The following is a 22,591-nucleotide window of genomic DNA, read 5'->3' as shown; positions in this document are numbered from 1 at the left end:
CCAAGAGGTGAAATGAACGCCCATGACAATCTTTTTTTACACAAGTTACACTTTTTTTCTAATCACATGCCTGTTATGCTACGCAACTGCTTTGAATCTTACACCGTGGGAACGGCCATCATGGTTATTTTAGCGCTGTTCTCGGTGTTCATTACCCATTTCATGGAGGCTTCTGTTTCCTACTTGTAATACGTCTGCGCCTCGGCCCCGTGGATGAGTCAGCACCACCACCCGCCTTCTCTCTTTCTCCTCAGGCCGAGACATGCTGCTGTTGCCGCCTCACGCCCGCTGATTTCCGCCGGACCAGGGTAGCCCTTCGTAGTCACCGTCACCATGCCTGTGTACTCCCAGCGGCCTGAGAACGTCCTCAAGCGGGCGAACTGTGAGTGGGTGCTCCCTTCCTGCATAGAGAGGCCGTGTGAGTTCTGGAACAGTGGCCCGGAGTCCGCCGCCATGTGCAAGGAGTTCTACAATGTGTGGTTGGGAACCAGCTCCCATGGGCCTAAGAGTGGGCTACTGTGTTGCATGCTTGATCCTACGTGCGGACTCCACCAAGTGCATATCGCCCACACTCCAGTACTGTTTAGTATGATGGTCAACGTGACGTTGAGACTGGAGATGTGATGTAGTAGTTGGGTCTTTTTCAAAAAGTTGTTAGCCCGGCTCGATGGCCACTGCGGGTCGGCTTTATAGATTTCCATGTTGAAAAGCCACATATGTCAGTCTGTTCTCTCTTAGAACCTCTTCCTCCCTGGTTATCTGAATACTTCCCCATTTTCCGCATTATCTTCCCCACCTTCTCGTCTATCTCTCTTTATTCTTAACTGCTACTGCCATCCGCGTTCTCCATTCTTTTCCCCTCCCCAGCCCCATCCGCTTTTGTTATACTTTACTGATCAAGCCCCACGCAAACTGTCGTTCCGCCATTTTCCTTTTGCCCTTCTGTTCCTCTACCTTCCGACAAAATTCCAGTACTGGATCTGGTGGAAGGAATGCCAATTCTAATTATGATACACCTGTATAGGTAAAGAAAAGGAGGAATATAACAAAAAAAGAAACCCAGAAGGAAATAAAGAAAGAGAGAGTGAACCTTAAAAAAACAGAGGAAGGAATGAAGACGTGTGTGGGAGGGGGGGGGGGGGAAGGAAAAAGAACAAGATGAAGTCCTAGAGGAGCTGTTGGGAAAACGGTTAGGAGAAAGGAAGTGGAAAGATTAGAGAAAGGTAAAGGAAGACCAGAAGGACAACAAGCATTGAAAATGCAATAGGTCATGCCTTTAATTAAGTTAAAGCCATTTGCTTTGCTAATGGTATTGTATAGCAAAGCAAATGGCTTTAACTTAATAAAAGGCGAGACCTGTTGCATTTTTAATGCTTGTTAATGTGATGAATACGGGTTCACGGCAGGCGCTGCAGGCGAGGGGAGTGAATTCCTGCTTGGCCCGCCCTGCACAAAGCATAGCTTGGGCAGTTAACTTAGGGCCCACTTCAATAATGTTGCATGGTTTGGGCTGCCCTGCCTGGCTTGTACAGTACACCTAGGGCCCTCTTCGCTAATATTGTATTGTATTGTCCGCCCTGCGCCATGCCTGGCTTGTACTGGTCACCTAGGCGGAGCTTGCAACTTTGGAGTCGACAAAAGACTTGTTTCCATCTAAGCATGTTGAATTTTAGCTGGAGATGGGGTTCTGATGTTATTGGTTTTTGTTTGAATGTTAGCATAGTTCCCCTTTATACTGCCGTCGTACCCGGACGGTATCCCATTGACTGGGGTAATTGGTGCTGGCACTGTCGTCTGTCAGTTACTGCATAGGATGAATCAGCTTAATTTTCCTTTTTACAGTGGTCAGGGACTACCGTTGTTTTTTCTGGTTTCAGAGAGAGAGAGCTGTCCCTGTGCACTCAATGTCAATCATTTCATCTCTCTTTCTTGTTTGGATAACACATCTTCGGTATTTATAGCGGAGTTAGTATTATCACTACTGAGCATAGTCAACCGTTGTGTTCAAGAGAGCTGGTGATCCTACAGCAAGTGCTGCCAACTTTGGGGCTGGGGGACCAGGTTCGAGCCTGTCCTTGCTCACGTTGATTTGGTTCATCGGGCCTGTTGGGCATACTTATTCTGATGTTACGTTGCCCCCCCTTAGTATCGGATGCATCCAGTATCGATATTCCTGCATTGTGGGCAGCTTAACCAAGTTCTTTTCAAAGAGTTACGCACAGATTTAGTAAGGCCGAGAATTGTTCAGGGAGCGTGGTTACATTTTCAATGGTGGCATCACTTACATTGCTGGTTAGAAAACGCCACACCCTTATGTTTGTCTGCTCAAAGATCTGCCTGGGAGTTAAGCGTGTCTGGCTCCCTATTGATCGCAAGCACACGGTGCGAGCATATGGATTAGATCTGCATGAATCACTAGTTGGTGATATTGCCACGTAACCACCTTGACTGCAGCCAACAAAGAGGAATTTATAGTGCTTGTGATGTAATCAGGACTATCTCCATTTACAGGAAGGGAAACTCTAGGAGTAATCCCCTATAAGCACGACCCCCGCACTCTTGGCTCACCGAAGGCTCATGCAGGGCTGCTTCCAATGGTGGAGATCACCAAGCAGGCTGGGGCCTGACGCAGCATTGGGCGGTGTTCGGTTTCTTCGCCAAGTTGAGGGGATGCAGAAGGAGGGCAAATCCTCTTGGTGATTTAGACCCTAGCTGGATACAGATTGGCTATCCCCCGCTTAGGGAGCAGTTCTCCGAGGGAATTGCCATATTTTCAGCCGCCGGTTTTGGGATAATTTTAGGGGGCTTTCTGGGGGATCAAATCAGTAGGGGCATCGCAACTGGGCATACTGGAGCGGTCTGCAGTTCCCGGTCACCGGGATACGTGCAGACAGGCTCACTCCCAGGGGTGATCAAACCTGATCTTGTTTGAGAGGGGACGGTAGTGGAGCTCAAAGCGGAAGAAGGGATAGAGTAGGCCTTTTGATGCGCATGGGGGGGGCTTACATGTCCACCCGTCCTCAGGTTCAAAACTCATGCATGGTTGTTCATAGCATATTTGGGACTACCTACTGCAGCGGGGGGAGTGAGCTAGTCAATCATTCAAAACAGGATTGGTGCTGCAACAGGCGTTGCAGGCCAGAAATTTCACCCGACGAAATTACAGAAGTAGCTCTTCCAAAGTGATGTGGGTGCTGGGTCACTTGTTCGTGCGACAGGCCACTTTCGGTTTACAACATCTGCAGGAGTGGAGGCTGGTGGGCTTTAAGAGTGTCTCCCCTCTTTGTTAGATTGATTTCTGGGCCTTTCAGATCGCACACATTTGCAGGCTGGTGGAAGACTGTGTGCCATGGGGGACTGCAGTTCCCAGAGTTGGTTATCTTACATCGAGAGGGTAAGGTTGTGTGTGGGTTTGGACACAGGGCCACGAGGGAAGCGCTATTGTCTGGATTCGCCCAGTTCCATAAGATGTTTTCAGGATAGCGTGGTCTCATGGTGCCATGGCGTATGTGGGGGCCAGGACTTCAGTCAAGAGCCTTTAGTAATGTTTCGGTCCAGTGCCTGGAAGGACGGAATAGCCATGCTGTGCCTGGGGTAGGGGTCAGCTTGGGAATACACACAAAAAATACGCATGCCGATCATATGTGCCACTGCAACAGCGTGTGCATGTCTACCTGGGACTATAGCTCCGGGGCATTTGAGTCTGACATGGCTATGGGCCTAGGGAATCGATGGAACTTGGTGGTTCAGAAGTTGTCTGGTGGTAGAGAGGGGGAAGGTTGTTGCCCTGGTCGCACTTGTGGCGGTAAGGAGGCCACATAAATTGCCTTACATTGTTAAGGGGAGTCCTCCTGCATACTCTCTAGGCCAGCACGGAGGGGGAGATACGGTAAGCTCACCCCAGAGAGAACGGAGACACCGGCTGGGGGCAAGAGTGCCAGTTTACAAACTAGGGCATGGGGCATCCGCCCCTGGTTATACCCCATGAGCCAGATGGGCAGCCTGGTGGTGGAGAAGTGGGCCCATCGGGTGGCAGACAAGGACCAGATGGTAGGGACTCACCTCTCAAGGACGCATAAGGGTTGCACCTTGCGTGGTTCAAAGTTGGAGGGCGCGAGCCAGAAGGCCCCTTAGTGCTGGAGCGACAGAGAACATTATTCATCGATAAATTAAGTTCTGTAATTTCTGCTGATAGATTATGATGTTATGATAAACATAAAATTAAATATTGTGCAGTGATCGAATTGTGATCTATGTTGTATGAAATTTGAATCTTATTGGTTATATATTGTCAGGTTTATATGTGATGGTTTATAATAAACATGGCCTCTTTTACCCACCGCTCTGGTCGTCAAGTATTGATTTGTGGGTTATGATGGGGGTGGGCTGGGAAATACATGTGGGGTCCGGGTCCTATGGAAAAGCGTGTACTATAAGGAAGAGCGCCATTAGGACCCGGGACCCCAGAAACCCAGCCACGCCCCCGTGAAAGGTTGGTCGTCAACAACGGCAGGAATTACTTCCAGGGCGAGACGGAAGTCACTTCCTGTCGGAGCTGATAATGGCAGGGGGTGAGGGGGCCTATTTAGGGCACCTTGCCCAGGCCCTCTCTTCCTTACAGTGCCGGCCCCGTGTGCAGGGGATTTCGCGAATCTCCCACCCATCCCTAGAGTTGGAGCTTGGAAATGTGTGGGAAGTTGCACTAAGAGTGGCGGTAATGAGGACACATATATTGCCTTACATTGTTAAGGGGGATCTTCCTGCATACTCCCTAGCCCAGTCCTGAGGGGAAGATACAGAAAGCTCACCCCAGAGAGAATGGAGACACCGGCTGGGGACAAGGGCGCCAGTTTACAAACTAGGGCATGGGGCATCCGCCCCTGGTTATACCCTACGAGCCCCAATGGGCAGCCTGGTGGTGGAGGAGTGGGCCCCTCGGATGGCGGACAAGGACCAGATGGCAGGGGCTCACCTCTCAAGTACGCGTAAGGGTTGCGCCTTGCGTGGTTCTGTTGGGAGGCTCGAGCCAGAGAACATTCTTTGTCAATAAATTATGTACTAGTGTTTCTGCTGTTCAGTTATGATGTTATGATCAACATAAATGTAAATATTGTGCAGTGATCGAATTGTGATAAATCTATGTTGTATGAAATTTGAATCGTATTGGTTATATATTGTCATGTTTATATGTGATGGTTTATAATAAACGTGGCCTCTTTTACCCACAGCTCTGGTCGTCAAGTCTTGATTTGTGGGTTCTGATGGGGGCGGGCTGGGAACAACCTGAGGGATCCGGGTCCTATCTCCTAATCTGGTTTTACAATGTTGGCTGCTAATGTAAAACATAATGGATCCCGGAGGTTGATTGAGAGCATTAAGTGGCAGGCAGGCAAGGGATGGGGAAAGAAAGGGAGAGATGCAAAATGAGGGACGTTCCTTGTGAATAAAGTATCTTCCCCGCCAAGAGATCTTGCGACTTGCAGAATAACAGCATTGTGGATAGCCATTGTGTTTTTGCAGTGGAGTGATCATATTTGCATACAATGGCATTTCACTCCCTGTGAATGCCCTTAAAGTGGAGCAATGCAGCGAAAGAAACAGAACATGCAGCCGATAGCTTAGCAACTACCAGCTTCTGCCCATCAGAGGTGTGCAAGAAGTAAAAAGGAGTTAGCGGCTTACAAAGAGGTTGCCCTGCACTCTTGTCCATCTGCCTATCCAATGGCCGTCTTTCAGTGTTGTGACAGAGCTGAGCCAGAGAGCCTCTGAAACGGAGCATGCCTAGTGCCGGCTGCCGCCTGCAGAAGGAGCTGCGAGTAGTAAGCTCCCCGCCTTTGCCAGTCTCCACAGAGTTTGAGCTGCCTGGAAGCTGCGACGCACACATACCTCGGATTGAAGGGTGAGCCACACACAACAAAAGAAGGGCGCGCGCCCGCCATTGTTTAAGATGAAGCAACATTCTAAGTGCGGCATGGCACGCTTTTGAAAAAAAAAGAAGAAAAAAAATAGGGATGTTGTAAAAGTTTATGTATGCGAGCCGAGCATCAGAAACGAAAAGTCGAGAGGCTGCCCTGTAAATCTGAAGCACGATGTGGCGCACTGTGAAAAAACATTTAACATGCAATGTTGCGGCATGCGCTTTTTGTAAATATAGCGGCCACACAAGAGATGATGCCACCATATTTTAAGTTAAATTGCGACATCACGGCGTGCAGCAAGTGCTTTTTCTAAATATGAAGTGGACTAGAAAGCACAATGTCCAAAGCAGCTGTAGCCGAGGAGGAGCGAGCATTAAACGAAAAAAAGAGTGCTCAGACTAATAAATAATATGAAGTGGAACACCACATGTAAGAGGGACAGTCCTCATGGCAGGTTACAAAAGTAAACAAGCATTTGCAATACAATAGGTCTTGCAATAGCGAGATTTTGAGCTATTGGCATTGTAACTGACAATACCTTATGTGTTTAAAAACCTGCAATAATAAAAGGCATGGTAATTTACAATACCAATAGGGCAAAGTTTATAAAATGCGAGACCTGTTGGATTGCAAATGCATGCTGTTTACAAGCGCCTCATGCTGCGCTTTCACGTTAATAGAGGCCACTCCCCTTTCTTTAGAAGAGCCGAATCTAAAGAAAGGTCCGTGGCTGCTATTAAGATGAAAGCGCGGTACGGGGTGCTTTTAAAAATGGTTTGTCTAGTTGAAAAACAGACGCTTCTTTTGTAAAAGCACCCAGTGAAAGAGCATAGCATGCTGAATGTTGCAGGAAAGCATGTAGTGCCTGCAGTAGGAGAAACAATAAAAAAAATAGTGCTTACAGAGTAAATAAGACTACTGTGTAACAACCAAAGTAAGAGGTCCAGTCCTCATGGGAGGTAACAAATGAAGACAAGGCAGTACTAAAGAGTGACTGACAAGCCTATTAACGAATCAGAAGCCAGCACTTACGTAGAACAATGATAAGCCAAATATGGGAGGAGAGCGGGTGGGGCTTACAGTCCATACTCCAATACAGCATGGCCTGCAGAGCACCGCATGCGCTGCCCAGGCTGGACCTAAAAATAATTGAAAACCTTTCTGATAAGGGCTAGATCCTACAGGTCTTCTACTGGTACATCAGTCTGTCTTGCAAATAGTGCCAAGACGCTTCTTATGAAGCAGCTGTGTGCTGTATAAATGCTACCTGATTGATTGAAGGGCCAGATACTTAACCAATATGACTATGAGTAGATGAACTGGCAAACTTAAGCAGGCTGTGGGAGTTCACCTAAGGGGTCTCTTCCTTGGTGCTCAGCAACAACTAGAGGTGAGGTAATTACAAGGAGAAAATCACCACATCTACAGTCCAGACATTGATCCTCTCAGAGGCGTGGCTGAAAGCTGCAGGCTTCGAGGGTCCCTTGCAGCAGTAAGCAGATAAAAGGATGTAAAAAGGGATACTAGTGGGACCTACAGGAACCATAACCCTTTAGTCTCAGAAGATCTCCCGCATAGGGGGTGCACAACATTTGTCCACAAGGGCAAAGTCATGCCAAATATTCAGGCTATTCAAACAAGATACAAGTATACACAGTTAATGTAAACGCAAAATATTTACATATCACCAGAGTTTCCTGAAAAGGTGGCAGGTCTGTAGCCTTGTGCACCAAGACTGGAGACCCCTAGTCTGCAGCGGAACATCTAGTGCCGGGACCAGGGATGTGGAATTCCTATAGCCCGAGGCTCGGGACATATTGTTTGGGGTCAAGGGCAACAAGTATTAATGTGCATTTTGTCCTTGGGACAAATAGGCCCAACCCCCTGCAACACAAACCCTTTGGCTGCCAGTTTACAGTACCACATTGTGGCTCAGGAATGGGCATTCTCTACAATTAAGGTAAAGTGTGTGTTATATGTAAATGTGTGTTAATGCTGTTCAAACTTGAATATATGGTTCATTAACGCAAAGCCTTTATTATTAGGGTGAGCACTAAAAGTAAATGTTTTAAGCTCAGCCTGCACTACTGACGGTGATTCCAGTATAAAAGTGCACACACATTTTCAAAGTTTAATAATATGAGGCTCTGTACAATGCACCCAGAATGCTCTCTGATTATATGCAAATATTTGCAGAAGCTTGAAAGCAAGAGTGATGATTCTTTGCTTTCAAAATAAAACGTTCACAAAAAAAATGCATGTAAGAAAAGAAAACATTTAGCTAAACTACTGTAAGATTTTAGGTAGTGTATCTTTGCAGTATCATTTAGTAACATGTTGATGTATGTTAGTATTTCCCAAAAATATTCAGAATGGAATATCAGTGTAACCAGTTTAAATACGAATATGGAAAACAAGAATATACAAGCATTGGCAAAGCTAGTGGATCTGAAATTGGTGGTCAGCCTTTTAGTTTTGTCAAGGAGTGACTTGTTTGGGCATAGTTTTTGTAAAACCTTAACAGTGTGGGTGCTGCTGGGTCCTCACGATTCTAACAAGCATTGGCAAAAGCAAAACAAAAAAATGTTGGTCACAGCACACAGGGGTTCTGGGCACTGAACAAAACTACTTTGTGTGCCAACTAAAGGTCATGGTTAATGCCAGGCCTAATTAGAGACCCAATTATTAAAGAAAGTCTCAAAAGTGCATCCATGGTATATATCCTTGCCTTAAGTGGATATGTACAGTTTCCATGAATTCACAAGAATTTACAGAAGTAGGCCAAGAAATTGTACTCCCAGAAAATATTTGTGAACTGCATTTTAGCATGAGCAAATATGCAGGTGTAGATTTCCTTATGTGAAAATCTGAAAGTTTAAGTTCACTTTTCCTCCAACCACTTTTTTCCCCAACCCTGGAAGAAGTTTTAAGTCTGCCACTGTCCGTAGTAAATTTCCAACCGTTCTCAGTATGAGAAATGATTAGAGAAGAATTGGTGAAAACCCTTAAAACATGCACGTTAATAGGTTTGCACAGACTAAAAAGGGCCCTGGAACTATTGCTTACCACTACCTTCAGCCCCAGTATGTAGACCTGCAGAAACATAGCAGCATAAGGGAATTGCTAGTATTCAAACAAAACTATGGTATGAACCCTGGCATAATCAGAGGCTATATCAGAACTCTTATATAATGAGATTGCTGCGTAATTTGTTGCCGCATTACATGACAAAAAAAGGACAAGTGGATTTTGTTACAGGACAAGTAGATTTATTAAGCAGCCTGCCCCATGGACAATTTGATATTTTATTAAATTCCACACCCCTGGGGCCGGGAGCATCAGGATCAAGTACCACAGAGAAGCTCTATTGTAAGACGACGTTCCACATAGCGCACGGGCTGTGAGGGAGCGTTCTGAGGGTTTACACATACACACAAAGCCTGGCGTTGATAGTGCACATTGATAGAGCTTCCTTCTCGTTGACGCATTCACTAGGCACACACACAGACACATTGAGAGCGCTTCCTTCTTGTTGACGCATTCACTAGGCACACACAGAGACATGAGGATGAGGAAGGAAGGAAGGAAGGAATCTGCAGGCCTCAAGGCTGGTTTCACATCGAGGGGAAGTTAAATAGCTGATAACAGATGGTGTTTTCGAGGAGCCATATTTGAGTAACTGACATCAGGCACAGACAGACAGACAGACACACACACTATGAGGGAATCGTAAAACACCGACATCACACCCAGAAGGATTAAGAGACATTGACAACGCACAAGAGCGCACACAAGCATTTGGAGATGTTGGATGCATGAACCCACCCATGCACGCACGCACACACAAGACTAGAGACACTGGCAATGCACACAGTAAAAAAACAATGACACCCTGGTAATCGTGCACACGAGACACCGACAACGCATGCACACCCACATACATACATGAAGATTATGAAAGATTTTATGCGAACACACAACATTTTACAAACTTGTAAAATTTCATAACCCTCACTAAGAAAATATGGACAAGCAACAACCACCTAGGACTTAAAAAACAATAAAAACATTGCTTCTCCCATAAACTTCACCATGCCACACTCCTGGCTTTGCATACAGTGAGTTAAGGGTGCTCCCTGAACCAGCAGCACAAGCGTAGTGAGATAGTGTCACTCTGGACTGCACAGTTACACGAACTACTGGGCAGATCTCAGTAGGACGGTGGGTTCCTGCAACAAGACCCTTAGAGACCACACTCAGTGGGTGGTCTTCCTCTTACTTGCTCATCCCTGCACTACAGACTAATGGCTCAAGCTGTGCAACACACAAACCCCACCAACAGCTAGTGTGTGGATGTGTCCATCTTTACAGTACTGCACAACCAGGGCTTTAAGTGGGGGGGGGGGGGCTATGGGAGGCTGAGCCCCCGCAGTTTGTTGGAGGCCTCGAAAGGGGGCTCTATTTTCAGGCCTCAAAGGTAGGGTGAGCAGACGTCCCAGTTTTTGTTTGGCGTTACAAGTGTGGGTAACATGTCTTGATAGTGAAATACTGCCCATTTCGTTTTTAACGATTAAAAGGCTATCCTGCCCATAGGATAACATGGGGAATGCTGTGTTACATGTTTCCCTGCATATCTTCCCATAACAGCAAGATAGACATGTGGAATCTGGTATCCCTGAACTCAGAATTTAATAAACACATCCTTTAGTGAATATGGTTTTTAAATTCTAAGTTTGGAAATAGCACTTTTAGAAAGTGGCTATTTTCCTGCTCAACCTTTCTGTGTGCCTCTGCCTGGTTGTCTATGGACTGTCTGGTTTGTGAGTGACAGGGACTGGGAGCAGCTCCAGGGGGCTGGTTGAGTCAGCACAAGGCTAAATAGACCCATCTGCATGTAGAGTGGTGGGAGGAGTAGCACCTGGGTCTCAATAGGGCTGTGCCTGCCTGCCACAATGCTGGCTCCACCTCCTGCAGTGCGTCTGATGGCCCTGGCCCACACTCACAAAGGAAGAAGAGGTGCACTGGCAGAGTGCACCCAGAACTGGTTTAGATTGGGTCCAGGACACCTCACATAAGAAGACAAATACTTTTGGGGTATAAAAATAGGACTGGAGCCCCAGTTAAAATAGATTAGGAAACTTTGTGATCAAGAAAGAATCCTTGCTGAGTGTCTGGGGGCTGGCCTACAGTTGCTGTGATTGCTGAGGAAGGGACTGTCTGCTGTGTGCTGTGTGCTTTGCCCCTCTGAAGCCTGCCTGTCTCCAAGGGCCTAAGAAGAGCTGGGAACTCAGGGATACAAAAGTTCTCCAGCACCCACCCTTCCAGCTGCTGTGTGGGTCTCTGCGCTGTGCCTTTGTGAAGCTGCCCCCCTGTGAAATCTGTCTCTGTGTGCTCATCGGCACACAGCTGGGGCGTAAGGTCGTGAGGCCTGCTCTGCCTCAAACGCGATCTGCCCCAGGATTGAGTCCCTCCCACTCTGTGTGTGCGGATTAATGCACCGCTGAGGAACTTTGGAGCGCTTGCTTTGCCCCCGAGCGCTGTGTGCACATTGGTTCCACCGCCGCAACGTCGAGCTGTGTTGTGTGCCCGAGGCCGGGTTCGCCGCTCTGAGAAGGAGCCTTGAGACCCTGCCAGTATTCACCACCACGGCCAGGGATAGTCATTTCTGATCCGCGCTCAGTTTGGTCACAGCAACGAGGATTTCCCCCAGCAACGCAGAGGTTTGTCAGGCGGAGCTACGTTGCGCCTGGAGAGGCGCGAGGCGTCCCCTCACGCTTGTCATCGAGGAAAGGAGCTGCCTGAGGCAGAGGCGCGTCCCACCGGCGAAAGTGGCTTCACCGAGATCAGCGCGGACCTTCACATCCTAAGGTAACCGGGGTTTGCACAGGGGGGGGGGGGGGGGGGAGAGATTATGATCACATGCGCTACCCGCGGGCCAACCTTCTCTTTACAGGTCGCCCGGTGCTACTTACGTGTCAGTGGCGTAACGAAACTTAAGGGGGCCCCTCTTTAAAGTACCTGGAGGGGGATCCCTCTGACCACACTCAGGAGCTTGGGGAGCCCTGCATTGTGGGGGCTGTGGGGGGGCCTTTGTTACACCACTGGGGGAAGATCCATATTCAAGACTTCTTCTGGACATTAGCCCAATAGCTGCCCTCGCTTTCCAGTTTATAATTCAGTTCCCCATCTGGTTGGCAGCCCTCGCAGTTGCTCATTGTCAACCCCTCTCTATTTCTTGGGTCACCGTTAAAACCTCTCCTGCCATGCCCCTTTGTAGTGCTGCTTCTTGCCTACTTTGTTTGGTGGGTCTTACAAGTGTGTTTGCAGCAGTGCGCCGGGTCCTTCAGTCAGATTCCTGGCACGCCCCGGGTCACTGTTGTACCACTCACTGCTGAAGCTAGTACGGCTGGTTTCATAAGGAATCTATTCCTTGTTATATGCCCAGTATTATCTTAACAGCACATGCCCTCAATCCTACAGCCAGTCAGCTTTCCTCCCCTTGTAACACCAAGACAGGGGATGCGGTCTCTTTAAACAGAGCTGCGCAAAGGAGATGAGCTCCAGCTCGCCATTGCTCTTCTGCTCCCATTCCCTGGTTCTCAGTTGACGAGGGCAAATTCAAGAATGTTCCTCTTTTCCATGGTAGAAGTAACTCTGTTGCCCTTAATCCAAATCAGTTTTACCAAAGTCTGTCTGTAAATATCAATAAACTATGTGCCCCGGATTCTGAGAAAGAACTTATAGCCAGCTTCAGTGTGCTAGATGCAGGCAACTTACCTTCCGGTGATGAATGCATTCTTTATGGTGAAACAGAGATCCAGAAACTGTATTCAAACTGTATTCAGAGTTTCAGCTGCCAGCAAGAAATACTATCCAAGCTTTTAGACTTTTCAAAGATTTTGGTGGAAAGAAAACCCCTGAAGCATTAAAAAAGTTAGTAGTTTGCATGGAAACCCTGCCATCAAGTAATGCGGATTGTGAGAGGTTTCAGCGCAATGAACTTAATTGCTAGTCCAACAAGGGCCTCTTCTTGTATAGACCATTTCTTCATGCTTATGGGTAAAACGCAGTAGTCCTCCATTTAAAACATTTGACGCAAAGCTGTATGTAAAGAGTTGGCTGGCAAAAGGTAGACTGTCTGCTGAAGAAAATTGTGAGAAACCCTAGCAAAATAGACACAGTGAATATCTTCAAGGGTTTTGGGAAATCCTGCAATAGATTTCTAAGTAATGTAAATAATAATGTTTGGTATTTTATGGCTTATACTTAACCCCTTAAGTGCTGCCGTCGGCCAACGGTCGTCACGGGCACTACCTCCCCAGTGCTGCGCACGACCGTTGGACGTCCAGTTCAGCACCGGATAATGGACAGCGCAGCACTGGGGAGGTTTGTTTACTAGCTTTAAAGGGGTTAATAAATATACTTTTTTGCCAATTTTATAATCCTTTGCTGGATGCGACTTCATGATTTTCTTAAACACATAATGCTAGTTATCTTGATTTAGACCACACCCCTACTCAGGTAGGCCACACCCCTTTAAGAAATGTGCCACGCACCTTTTAGAGCACCCCTTGTTTTTTCCCCCACTTAAAGCCCTGTGCACAACCTTTATGCTTATGTGCCAAGAAGCTCGTTCAACACTTCTAGACGCGGCATGCATTTAATCTACCTTTTCTATACACGTTTAAGTACATCTAACGCCAGGGCTTTAAGTCGGACAAAAAAAACTGTGGGTCTCTCAAAGGGACGTGGCCGATGTAAGTAGGGCGTGGCTTAAAACACGCAAGCTTAAAATCTGTGCTCAGCATATTGTGCCGCCAGACTGGTATTTTGCTGCTCTTATCATTACATCCAGGTATATCACACAAATAACATTACACCTACAGAAAAACAGGACTATTGGCTTTGCCTATGGTTGTTAGTTGCATAAGATAAATAAGCAACAACTTTATATAATCAAATATTGGAAATTCTTCAGCGATGAAATTGTGAGACTGAAATAACTAACGGTCTCTTTGAAGTTACATTAAAGGCAATGAAGGGTGGCACTGCAGCAGAGTTAAGATTTTCCTCACTCAATCAAGCAATCAATCAATCTAAACTTTATTTTGGTCTTTTAGACCATAAAAGCACATGTTAAAAAACATTTCCATTATACATTTTGTCGAACACTTGAGTTTAGCACATGATGAGGGATTTAGACACAACTACATGATCCTTTCTAAATACACAATTTAAGAAAGCTAAGTAGCTACATAAATACAATAAAAGTTTTTTTTACAAGTTAAAAGTAGTCAAAGTAAAACTTTTTAAAATTCTCCAGTCGCCATCCTTACAATTAACATCCAAGTTATTCGATATCTCCACCAGGTATTAAAAAGAGAAAACTTCATCACTGGGTTGTCACAATTATTTTTAAAATGCAAGTGCAAGATAAACAAGGTATTTACTAAACAGGTGCATACTATACTATTACAATTTCAGACCATTTTTAACTCTTATGGTATTCACATTGAATAGAAATCTGCTTACACTAAAAACCAATTGTGGGGTCGGTCCTCAATATACGCTCAGCCTCTCTGCAATGTCTAATGTTCAAATTGATGCAGAGAGGTTTGATCCATTTTTTCCTCGGGAGGTCATATAGAGGGCAAAAAAATAATAATTAAGATTTTCCTTTCACCCGAGGGTGAAGGCAAAAATGGAGAGTTCGATAGGCACCCGTCTCAGCACCTGTTTTTTGGAAATGCTGGTGCTGAGCACGGACAGGACCCGGCCCAGTTAAAGCCCTGTCTAACGCCCTTCAAGGATGCACCCCGGGCGCTCAAGAATTTAGTTAAATCGGAGCGTTCAGGTTATCTTCCGGAGCTACGAGGCGCTATATTCACGAGAAATCTGGAGGAGGCTCTCAACAATGTAAAACGCGCCTTAGGCCTCAAGAGTGATAGAGAGCGCTATATCTAGATCAATAACCACACAATGCGATACAAAACACACACTTTATGCGACACCGACAATGCACACAGACATGGAAACGAGCAATATGGAACGCTGTTAATGCACGCGCACCCAGCATTTTGACAACTTGACAGTATACACATATCACGACAAGAATAGTCAGTCCTTCACCCACCCCTCTCCATCTCGGTCTCTGCCCACCCCCAGCAAACAGGTTGAGCTTGATTTGCATCGGAGGGGGCCACCGATACTTAAGGGTTCTAACACCTGGTTTACTGTATCAGACATTTACCCATAACAAGAGAGGAACAACCAAAGCAGAAATAGGAGGAAGAGAGAGAGAGAGAAAACCCGTCACAGACGGGGAAAGTAGGACCAACACGAGAGACAACATGGCAGGGAGGGCCTGGGGTTGATTAAAGAGGCCGGGTTCAGAGTATGCAGTTTAGTATTCAGCGCCCCGACATTTAGACCAGAAACACTCATTGTTTTTACAAATGAAGCACTGCAAGATACGTCAGAGTACATGCACAGGCACACAGCCAGAGGGGGAAGTCAGGGTACATGATGAACAGCCACACAGCCCGAGGGAGAAGTCAGTGTACATGTGCAGGCACACACCCCCAGGGGGAGAAGTTAGGGTATATGAACAGGCACACGGCCCGTAGGGAGAAGACACTGTACATGCACAGGCACACAGCCCGAAGGGGTAGGCAGGGTACATCATTCACAGACACAGCCCGAGTCGTGAAGTCAGGGTACACAAACAGCCACATGGCCCGAGGGGGGAGTCAGTACATGAACAGGCACACATACTGAGGGGGGGGGAAGTCAGTATACATGCACAAGGCCCAAGGGGGAAGTCAGTATACATGCACACGGTCCAAGGGGGAAGCACAGCCCAAGGGGGAAGTCAGTATGCAGGCACACGGCACAAGGGGGTGGGGGAGGGGGGGGGGGGGGTCAGTATACATACACACGGACCGAAGTCCGAATACATGCACAGGTACACGGCCCGAGGGGAAAGCCCGTATACATACACAAAGCCCAAGAAGGGGGGGGGGGGGGGGGAAGTCCGTATACATGCACAGGCACACGGCCCGAGGAGGAAGTCCGTATACAGGCACACGGCCCCAGGGGGAAGTCAGTATACATGTGGCCCGAGGGGAAAGTCAGTATACATGCACAGGCACACGGCCCGAGGGGGAAGTCCGTATACATGCACAGGCACACGGCCCGAGGGGGAAGTCAGTATACATGCACAGGCACACGGCCCGAGGGGGTAGTCAGTATACATGCACAGGCACACGGCCCGAGGGGGAAGTCCGTATACATGCACAGGCACACGGCCCGAGGAGGAAGTCCGTATACATGCACATGGCCCGAGGGGGAAGTCCGTATACAGGCACACGGCCCGAGGGGGAAGTCCGTATACAGGCACACGGCCCGAGGGGGAAGTCCGTATACAGGCACACGGCCCAAAGGGGAAGTCCGTATACAGGCACACGGCCCAAAGGGGAAGTCCGTATACAGGCACACGGTCCAAAGGGGAAGTCCGTATACAGGCACACGGCCCAAAGGGGAAGTCCGTATACAGGCACACGGCCCAAAGGGGAAGTCCGTATACAGGCACACGGCCCAAAGGGGAAGTCCGTATACAGGCACACGGCCCAAAGGGGAAGTCCGTATACAGGCACACGGCCCAAAGGGGAAGTCCGTATACAGGCACACGGCCCAAAGGGGAAGTCCGTATACAGGCACACGGCCCAAAGGGGAAGTCAGTATACATGTGGCCCGAGGGGAAAGTCAGTATACATGCACAGGCACACGGCCCGAGGGGGAAGTCAGTATACATGCACAGGCACACGGCCCGAGGGGGAAGTCAGTATACATGCACAGGCACACGGCCCGAGGGGGAAGTCAGTATACATGCACAGGCACACGGCCCGAGGGGGAAGTCAGTATACATGCACAGGCACACGGCCCGAGGAGGAAGTCCGTATACATGCACAGGCACACGGCCCGAGGAGGAAGTCCGTATACATGCACAGGCACACGGCCCGAGGAGGAAGTCAGTATACAGGCACACGGCCCAAGGGGGAAGTCCGTATACAGGCACACAGAAGGTCAGGGTACATGAACAGGCACACGGCCTGAGGGGGATATTGAAATATAACAAACACACATGTACACAGTCTGAGGAGTAAGAGGGAGTACACACGCACACCCCTGAGATAAAAGTTTGAGTATACATGAGGGAGGTCAGAGTATATGTTCACACACAGACACAGTCTGAGGGGAAAGCTGGTTTGTGCACAGAGAGACAGCTTCGCCCAGGTCATTACCAACTGCAAAGCATTCGGCTGACAAAAGCCTATAATTAATAACAACGTCCGTAGTACCCTCAAGGGAGGTGGTCTCCCTAAAAAAAAAAACCCAAACCCACCCACCCACACACCACCACCACCACCCCCCCCCCCCCCCGCTCCTCTTCCTTCCCCTTGGAGCTTTGGCTTTTGGGAGGGCAAAGGTCTCCGGATTAGAGAAGGCAGTCTCACAGGATGATGGCCTTGCCCTTGCACTCATAGTTTAGAGTGACCAGGAGCAAGCATGTTTCGAGAGCTCAAGACCTCAACCCTGGGTTGCTGCTCTCAAGAGACTCCAGGATCTGGGTTTGGTGTGGCAACGCAGGTTCTTAAGGACTGTGTGCTTGGATTCTTTACATGAACTAGAACTATGCACGGACTTTAAAATTCTCCAGGGAAGTCACTTTAAGATAGGAAGTATACTGTGGTTTATAGAGCATCCCTATAAAAATTATTCCCTTTGCGCTCTTTAGCCGGGGAACCCGCAGGATCACTATGTAAAATCACTACCACTTTAACTTTGTGGCACTGTGGCTCCCTCCAAGGTTCTACTGCTTCAGGGTGCTACACATCCATCCAGTGACCACCATACATTCAAATCCCACACCCCCAGAGTGGAATTCGAAACCATATAAATTCTCGCTGCATAACCACCTAGCAGTCAGGAGGAACAGTGTGTTGCACGGCTGCATGCCACTCTAGGGGAGCACGGTGCAGGACAGTTACAGGCAAACATCACCAGGCCCTTTAAAATACTGCTGCTGCCTGCTCTTCAGAGAGACAGGAACATGGCGGCACTACCAATCAAAACAAATGGACCACTGATCGCACCCTTGGGATGGGATGCCATTTGATCAGAGATTTACAGACAACCCACTTCCGTTGTTACATGCGATGTGGTGGGCCCGATGCAAACATTCAAAAGGCATTCTTGGAGATAGCGTTATTAGTTGTTGTTAGATTGCTTCACATTTGAATTTGTATAATGACAGGAGTTCTCAGCTCTGTTATTATTTTAAGTGAGTTTCCATCTTCGGCACAGAAAACTATAAAGACCCAGGAGATGTTCTATGGAAAAGGAGTCTTTAGCTTACAATAAGAGCTTGGCTCAAACTTGTCGTGTACGGGAATAAAACACACACATTACAAATGTACATAAAAAACAATTGCAAAACCTTTGCTGACATTTTGACGGTAGGCATATTCTCTTTACAGTTTCACGTAAATTCTTGAGATATTATCTTTTTTAAATTCTCTTTTTTAAATTCTCTAAAGTAACTGAACGGCTACATGTAGCACACTAAAACACAATTAAATACACACATGGCGATTGGCCAGTGTTCTAATGGGTCCGAGTACATAGTCTGCACGCCTTCAGTCATGTTGGGTAAAATCCTCCTACTGAAGGCGCTTCAAACTAACTCTCAACCTCTCTAGAACCACCTTTTCCTAGGTTATCCCTGCTTTTGTTATGACCATTTTATCCATCAACTTCCAAACTCCTTCTGTGAACCACTTATTTGCTTTTTAGCCTGGCTCACGTTCTACAAATACCAGTTGCAAAAACGTGGGCTCTAATTCTTTTGATCCGGCACTTAAGGATAGATAACTTACAGTGAGTAACTTATCCCGAGCGCCTTGGGGTAAAGCACTAACGTATGTGTTTTAGAAAAAAAAAAAAAAGGTCCGTCCATGTGCTAAAACACGGCCTAATTTAGCTCATACTCGTTAATCTAAACGTTTACGACTGTAGAGAGAGCTGATGTTTCACTGCAGCACATATAATCCTTCACACACATGGTGAACTCTTAAAATGAGCACTCTGGTCTTTGGTTCTTAATCTTCCACTGACACGAATGTTAAAAATAAAACTACGGGAAAGCACTCGAAAGGATCTATATAGCAAGCTAGATACACAACCCATAATAATCTGCTCTTGTGGAAGCCTTACCCCAAAAAATCTAGATACAGCAATACATTCAATACACAAGACCATAAGACTTCTCTAGTCAAACAGCCTGTAAGACCCATGCTCTGCACAAGGCTTGTTTTAATACGCCTGCGGGTATGTTCAAACAGTAGTGGCCTTTGCGTTAACTTAACGAATTTAACTCTTTCGAAATTAACCTTTTCTGTGCGACCGCGATTCCCCCTCCGGTGCTGGGCCCTAATAGAAACGGGTGTGGTCATGACGGAACGGTTCCGTCATGAGCACAGCTCAACCGTAGCTCATGACGGAACCGTTCCATCATGAGCATGGAAAGGGTTAATCAGACGTTAGTGTTTAATAGCTCCAAGCGGTATTACCAATTAAAAAAAATATATAATTAGACTCATTTAGAAGGCAAGAGCTTATGCCACTCTCACAGTGCCATTTCCCTCAGCAAGTATCCCGAGGGGCAAAAGTACTACAGTTCACAAGACAATCTTGCGGTTTCACACAGCTGTGCAATATAAATAAAAAATAACTCATAACGCACAGCTCTTAAAGCCCCCACCACAGCCCCACTCCATAAGTTCAAAGGACCCACCCACTCCAAGGTGTTACCCCCAAAGGACCACTCTCGTGACTTATACCACTAAAGATGATCCTTCCAGAAATGTCCCATTGAAACTACTCCCTGCAGCCCCCACAAAGGCCGCGCAGCACAGAAGCTGCTAACAGCCCCCACCGCACCCTCGCTAGCACAGTCTCCACTTCCTGCTGCAGTCATAGCTCCTTGCTACCGCAGTCCTGAACGGCCCCCTCCCTGGGGCCACCACGGCGCCTCTTCCGAAGACCACCTTATTTTTCTAGCCCCCTCAGAACATGTAATCACAGCCGTTCCCCCTACTCACCGGCGGGATCAGCAGGGACGAGGAGCACAGCTGGGGCGGTACAGCTGCTGCTCGCGCGGGGCTCGGAGTGAGGCTGCCAGGAATGTAAGGCCACACCCGGGCCCGCCCTCTCCCCGCTCTACGCACCGAGCGGCGAAACAGAGGACGGACTGCGCAGCGCCGATGAGTCATACACTGTACACATATTTCATAGAAAGGGAAGGAAAACAAACAGGCCCGTCAGCGATAGCTTCCTACAGCACGCTGACATGTTGCTCCGGTGTACTAGCCACCCCATCTATGCTCCGTCGTCTATGCCTCTCGGAAGTGCATGTATTTCTATGCTTGTTCTGGAACCCGTCGGGAGGCACAGCACCCTCAAGTATCAGAGGCAGTGTCGAAGATGTGCTAGTCTAAGTGCAGTGCTCGAATGTTTGGGGAAAAGTGTATTTTCGGCAAACTGGGAGATTAAAATACATGAATGTCAGCGCACGTGCTTGAAATACATTGGCACGGGCGACTGTGTACTTCTAGGGACTGTGAAAATCAGTGTCACGCAAAAAAGAAGTGTATTGTATTGTAATGGCATTTATATAGCGTCTACCACCCCTGACGAGGAGTTTGAAGCATGTTATGGCGAGTAGCACGCTACTCCTAAACCCAAGGCTAGTAGTTAATCCAGTGGTGTTCTTGGCTCGTGGGATTAGTCATGTGTTTTCAAGAAAGTAAATAAAAACAAGCATTTACAATGCAATGGTCTCGGCAATATTATAGGTAGAGCTATTGGCATTGCTCATTATTTTTTTTTGTATCCCTAAATAAATGGCATTGTCATTTATATTGGCAATAGCTTAATTGCTTGCATATGCGAGACCTATTGCATTAGCAGAGAGATGTCATAAACAATGTCGTAGAACACGTTGCGAGTGATGTCATATGTGAGATCATAAGCAGTGCACTGGGGGCCGCTAGTTATAGTTAGGGCTGCTAACTATAACTGGTGTATGTCTGCTTTTTGTTGTTTAGAACTATAATATATAACTTCATGTTATATATATATATATATATCAAAACAGTTCTCCCCGCATGGAGGAAGGATGAGCCGCACACGTAACTTGCTGGAATGCTTTTATTCCGTTCTTCTTTGCACAACAATGCCTGGCAATCCTGACGCGTTTCGGTCTAAACATAGACCTTTTTCGAAGGTAAGCCTGCACCTCATATACCGCTTGTCACCACTGCTGAATGTCCGCAATTATAACTCTATCGCCTCCGGTGGCTCCTTTATATGTTGCATTCTGGGGCATGTGGTTCTAAGCGGCAATCTTTTGATTTGAACCCTCCAGTGGGCGGTGCTTGTTGTCTTGTTTAGAAGTTCACTTTATAGTGTTGTTTCTTTTAAATCCGCATGTTGTTACCCCGTATCTGAGCCCATGATGGAGGTCCGAACGGGTCCAATACCGAGGCCAGTCTTCGGCGGCACCTCATCACCCTAATTCGTTTTCACAAGCAGCAAACTTGGTCCGGGACGGGTGATGGTGGCGCTCTTGTTGGTGGTGCGTCGCTCCTCGGCAGGACCACGCCGACGAAATCTCAAAACAGTTCTCCCCGCATGGAGGAAGGATGAGCCGCACACGTAACTTGCTGGAATGCTTTTTTTCCGTTCTTCTTTGCACAACAATGCCTGGCAATCCTGACGCGTTTCGGTCTAAACATAGACCTTTTTCGAAGGTAAGCCTGCACCTCATATACCGCTTGTCACCACTGCTGAATGTCCGCAATTATAACTCTATCGCCTCCGGTGGCTCCTTTATATGTTGCATTCTGGGGCATGTGGTTCTAAGCGGCAATCTTTTGATTTGAACCCTCCAGTGGGCGGTGCTTGTTGTCTTGTTTAGAAGTTCACTTTATAGTGTTGTTTCTTTTAAATCCGCATGTTGTTACCCCGTATCTGAGCCCATGATGGAGGTCCGAACGGGTCCAATACCGAAGCCAGTCTTCGGCGGCACCTCATCACCCTAATTCGTTTTCACGAGCAGCAAACTTGGTCCGGGACGGGTGATGGTGGCGCTCTTGTTGGTGGTGCGTCGCTCCTCGGCAGGACCATGCCGACGAAATCTCAAAACAGTTCTCCCCGCATGGAGGAAGGATGAGCCGCACACGTAACTTGCTGGAATGCTTTTATTCCGTTCTTCTTTGCACAACAATGCCTGGCAATCCTGACGCGTTTCGGTCTAAACATAGACCTTTTTCGAAGGTAAGCCTGCACCTCATATACCGCTTGTCACCACTGCTGAATGTCCGCAATTATAACTCTATCGCCTCCGGTGGCTCCTTTATATGTTGCATTCTGGGGCATGTGGTTCTAAGCGGCAATCTTTTGATTTGAACCCTCCAGTGGGCGGTGCTTGTTGTCTTGTTTAGAAGTTCACTTTATAGTGTTGTTTCTTTTATATATATATATATATATATATTTACAACTTACCTGCTGGCCGAGAGTGGTGCATGCTGGTACTCGTAGTTTGCCGACGC

General features: G+C 47.4%; 1 protein-coding gene across 1 annotated transcript in view; it reads right to left on the bottom strand.

Moving 5' to 3' along the window:
- The window catches only part of CAPNS1 (calpain small subunit 1), a 149,088-nt gene extending 128,875 nt beyond the window's left edge, over positions 1–20,213 (bottom strand). The window contains exon 1 of the mRNA XM_078661115.1: positions 20,081–20,213. The gene's annotated coding sequence lies outside the window, so the exon portion shown is untranslated. The remainder of the gene's footprint in view (positions 1–20,080) is intronic.
- Between the last annotated feature and the right edge of the window lie 2,378 nt (positions 20,214–22,591).

This window comes from Lissotriton helveticus, chromosome 9 (genome assembly GCF_964261635.1).
Source record: "Lissotriton helveticus chromosome 9, aLisHel1.1, whole genome shotgun sequence".
In the NCBI taxonomy this organism is placed as follows: domain Eukaryota; kingdom Metazoa; phylum Chordata; class Amphibia; order Caudata; family Salamandridae; genus Lissotriton; species Lissotriton helveticus.
The sequence above is the reverse complement of the archived record's forward strand: the minus strand, read 5'-3'. Positions and strand labels throughout refer to the sequence as shown.